Raw genomic sequence first — 5,254 nt, forward strand, 5'->3', positions numbered from 1 at the left:
CGCTTTTTCCGTGCAACGGGTATTTGTTACTCTTTCTATAGTTTACATGTCTAAGAATCCATTCTAATTAGATTCTAGAAGAAAAAAAACTAACATGTTTGTATCTTAAGAAAAACTACACGTAGGCCTACAGTCAAACTTCGACATTCCGCCCCGTTATACCGGCAACCCCGCAATTACCGCCAGGTTTTGCCGGTGTACAAAATGACATACCGGTAACCTACATGGTATGTAGCATTAAATTTTGCGGCTTTATACCTGGTCTCCATCCGCTATTATATTATAACTGTCTGTTGAACGGTCCTAATCCTAATCAAACTAAGGTAAATTTTGCCCAGCTATACCGCCAGAAGACATGACACACAGAGCACGCACCCACTCAGTTGGCAGCTTGAATCTTTTTCCCATACACTACATGTACACGTCTCTGCGGGTGGCCTACTTCTAGCGTTTATCGCTTACTAAATTAGCTTCTGATAAACACTAATCGTAAAAATGCTAGCAATTTTAAGTTTTGACCAATATTTTAAAAAAGTACATTGAAATGAAATGTTGAAGTTTCGTAAAGAAAGCTTAAAGGAACTGCACCAACTCAGCTTATCGGCAAAGTATCAGGCGTCGCCGGACAGGTTATAGTATGCCCGAGGACCAAAATACTGGCGGGCGTCTAAGACTACTGTGAGACGAGTAAGCCTATCGGAGAGAGAGAAGAGAGAGGGTGGGGGGGGGGGGGGGGGTACGTCTCCATCCATGGTCCTTGATACTATAATGCCTTGCTTCTGATCTGGCAGAAATGTTCAATTTGAATATTTACCGTAAAGTTTAGCTGAAGCTGTAATGCATTTGGTTTCTACTGCTACCGCTACTCGTTTTTCCCCCATCACATAGCATTAGCGCAAGACAAATCAAGACGAGTCAAAACTGGCCCCCAGTCTGCATTTGATCTTGTCTCTATATACCAGTCGTCCACTTGTCAAGATAGTAATTATATCGGGGCTATCCCGTTATACTTATACCGCCAACTTCATGCTCGTCCCAGGGTAGGCGGCACAACGGGGTTTGGTCACTGTACATTTATTTTCAAGATTCTGTGCAAAATAAAAAGGGGAAGAGTAGGACTATAATACTCTGGTGGTTGTGGTAACTGACATCTTTGCGAATGACACTTGTATAGTAGGCCTACATAATAATAATAATAATAATAATAATAATAATAATAATAATAATAATAATAAATAGCATTTATACTGCGCATTTCCATTTCCTAAAAGATGCTCAATGCGCATTACAATGAAAAAGACATCACATCTTAAAAATTAATCGACACAAATGTGTACGTAAAACAAAGTATTATACATATAATATAAATGCATATGTGTAAAATTTTATACCAGAAAAACAGTCTCGCAGTGAGGTTGAAAATGTGTTCACTAAAAATATACAATGCAATAAAAATTCACGAACAGTCAAAATAAAGTTGAAACGTGAGTAACTAGAAACATTCATTAAAACATTAATTCTATACAGATAGAAAAACATTTCCGTTCTCTCTATCTCTCTCTCTCTCTCTCTCTCTCTCTCTCTCTCTCTCTCTCTCTCTCTCTCTCTCTTTCTCTGTCTCTCTCTCTCTCTTTCTCTGTCTCTGTCTCTCTCTCTCCCCATCTCTCTCTCTCTTTCTCTCTCCCTCTCTCGCTATCTCTCTCTTTCTCTCTCTCATTCTCACTCGCTATTTCTTCAGTCTCACAGTCTGGCATACACATGCATATATATCACAGTACATCATTATGACAGGTGTGCTTTTGTGAATAAAAAATGCTTCAGCTGATTTTTGAAAATGGAAATTGTTGGGGCAGATCTTATTTTATGTGGGAGTTCGTTCCATACCTGGGGACCAAAGAACAAAAAGGAACGCTCGCCGTATGTTTTGTAATTTTGTTTTGGAGTTTTAAGAATTAGATTGTCAGAGGCTGATCTAAGGGCTCTAGGTGGATTATATAATTCCAGGAATGTTTTAAGATAAAAAGGTGCACTATCATTTATACATTTAAAACAGAGAACGGCAGTTTTGTATTTAATCCTTTCTTTTATTGGCAGCCAGTGTAGTTCTTTCAGAATTGGTGTTATGTGGGCTGATTTCTTTTGTTTCATTATCAATTTTGCTGCTTGATTTTGGAGTACTTGTAACTTTGATAGTTTTTCGGATGTCAAACCGGACAAAATAACATTACAGTAATCTAACTTTGATCAAATGAGTGTTGTTACAAGTGTCTTGGCAGCTGCTTTAGTTAAATAATTTCTTACACTGCCAATTTTCTTAAGCTGAAAGTAAATACTTTTGCTGAGCTGGCTTATTTGGGAGGACATAGACATATCATAATCCAACTGAACCCCTAGATTTTTAAGACTTCTTTTTGAACGAATGGTATGGTTTTTAATATCAATTTGTAGCTCTGGGAGATTTTTAATGGCTTTTGTATTTCCACTCAACATTATTTCCGTCTTGTCATCATTTAGTTTCAATTTATTGCTGGTCATCCATATTTTTAAATCTCTAGTACATTGCTCAGTAGAGTCGACTAAAAGTGGTATTTGATCGAAATCAATGGACTTATAAATTTGAGTGTCATCAGCATAAAGATGGTAATTCATGCCATATTGTCTTAAAATATCAGCAATAGGTTTTGTATACATTGTAAACAAGACAGGTCCAAGAACAGACCCCTGAGGAACACCACATCTAAGCAAAACATTATTAGAACACGTGTTTCCAACCACAACTGCTTGTGTTCGATCCTTAAAATGTGACTCAAACCATCACAGGATAGTACCCTTTATGCCAAAAGTAGTATTTAATCTCTCGAGTAAAATGTCATGATCAATGGTATCGAATGCAGCCGAAAGGTCCAAAAGAGTAAGAAGACATACCTTTTTTTCATCAATATATTTCAAAATATCAGTACAGACCCTAAGTAACGCATACATTGTATGCAGCAGCCTCTTAGATTTAGATGAAGTTCCTTAGAGTTAGAATTCGATTCCTTACCCGTAAAGATCCACTTTTTTTTCTTCTTTTTAATGTAGGCGTTTTTGACACCCCCATAGACTGCGCCATAGACACAATTTAGATAATTTAGGAGGTGGGCTTCTGACCCTGCCTGTCACGCCATGGCAAACCCGGGCAGCGAGGGATACAATATCCCAGCAGAAAAACAGATATGCTCGATAAAAATATTCTTCCCATTCGGGAATCAAACTCTGGTCTCCTGCCTGAGACAGCGAAGGGTCTTACCGTTACACCACAGACACTGGTACCCAACTCTTCATGGTACACCTAATCCATACTATAATAAATTTACATTTTAAAAATAATTAATTAAATATTACAGTCCATGCCGGCTTTAAGCACGGTCGTCGGGAGAAAGCTTAAGCGTGCTTAAAGCCGAAGCGTGCTTGAGTGCGAAGTAGACATAATCCAGAGATTTTCTTGTAGAAAATTTCCCGTGCTATTTCCCTTTGTTTGTAAGTAGGCCTATAGCGGTCCCGCAAAAGTGTGCACTGTTATTTAGACACCCGCCATGGTAGTTTTTGTTCGCTTGTTTGTTTTTGTTTTGTGGTCGAATGGGAAATGAAAACTTAATTTAGACGGCCAGTCACGATACAGCACACTAGGCCTACACACTGCCTGTGCGTACCACTGCCCGCTGTGCCACTCATACCACCGCTTTCATCCCACCTCGCGCGTGATACACAATCAGGATTAATGGATAGCGAGGGTCAAAGGTGAAATCGCAGCCAGCCTCCCTTTCTCGTCTCCCCGACTCTCTTTGTATTTTTTTTGTCGTGTGTAGCTTTGCCCTAGGCCTAAACCAGATCCTATGTCCGCGCGCGCGGCTGTGTGCATCTGCCTTCCTCTCCGCCCGTGTGAGTGTGTGTGTCCATCACTTGTGTTCTTTGTGTTTCTCTTGACACACTCCACTGCTGCGGTGTAGACTGTGTTCGAACTTCGATGGGTCATCATGAAAATATTGACTGTCTTGTAAATGAAGCGTGCTTGAAGCCGAAGTTACCGTGCTTAAACTTAAAGGCATGTAATTTATATAGCAAGAATTCGGTAAGAGCCGTTTAGCGTGCTTGAGTCCGAAACGTGCTTTAAGCCGGCGTGCTTAAAACCGGCACGGACTGTATAACACTTTCGATGTATTTTAAGAAGAATTTAGTAATGCCTAATCATGACAGACCACCGAACTTCGCGTGTAGGAGTGTCATAGTCATAGTCATCTGACTGCCTGTTTGTTAGAGTAAACATAAACAGGAGCATACCGAAACAATAACAATGGCCATTTGCTTTAGTCCTGGGGGGAAGTAAGACAGATATAGACAGACAGAAACAACAAAAGGAAAGTAAAAAGGCAGAATATTTATACCAGTGGCACCATCTAACCATCCGCTATCTGACTGAAGAGAGTAAAACTTCCCTCGTGCACGCTCCATCTGAATTGATGATGGAGATACATAGTAATTGTATAGTACAGGCTGTGGCAAGCTCGATTACGTTGGTGGAAGGTAAATACAAGCTTTATGTATTGTATGGTATAATTGAGTTCTAACTGTGTAAAGGGAGGAAGAAACGAGTCAACTCTTTTACTGTTCTAAAACCAATGCCAAGCTCTACATGTATTTGCGGGTAAAAAAAAATTTTTTTTTAATGAAGAGCCAGGATGCACTACTAAAACTAATAGTATGAAAACACCATGAGCTAACGATTGGGTCTTCTCTTTTCATTTAAACCTGAATCCTGAATAGTGTTCTGGGGTGGGGGTTTTCTTAGCAGGTTTCTTTTCTTCAGCTTCTGCATGTTGAAAAAAAAAAGTTCAAGAATTTCAGCTGTTTGATGATGAGAGCATAAAACCATCAAGATGCATTTTGCAGACACACATAGTTAGTTTTTAGTAAAAGTTTTAAGGCACTTGTAACGCAATAACTTTATAAGGTCATATAAGTGCCGAAGAATAGATTATGTGTGACAAGTAAGAGAGTACACAAAAAAGAAGGAGGGGAGATAAGGACGACAGATGTTTAATAGAAAAGAAGGAGCAAACCACACCAGAGCACCCGTCAACCACCCACGAGTTCGCTGTAACAGCTCAGCTTCGAGTAGCATTTGTGGTTTCACCCACAGTCTCCCCTTTCCAAAGACACCAGTCTGTCTAGATCCACATTGTGCTTCAACAAAAAAAATGTTAAAGAAAAGTGA

This window comes from Aplysia californica, unplaced genomic scaffold, assembly GCF_000002075.1.
Source record: "Aplysia californica isolate F4 #8 unplaced genomic scaffold, AplCal3.0 scaffold00082, whole genome shotgun sequence".
Classification (NCBI taxonomy): Eukaryota; Metazoa; Mollusca; class Gastropoda; order Aplysiida; family Aplysiidae; genus Aplysia; species Aplysia californica.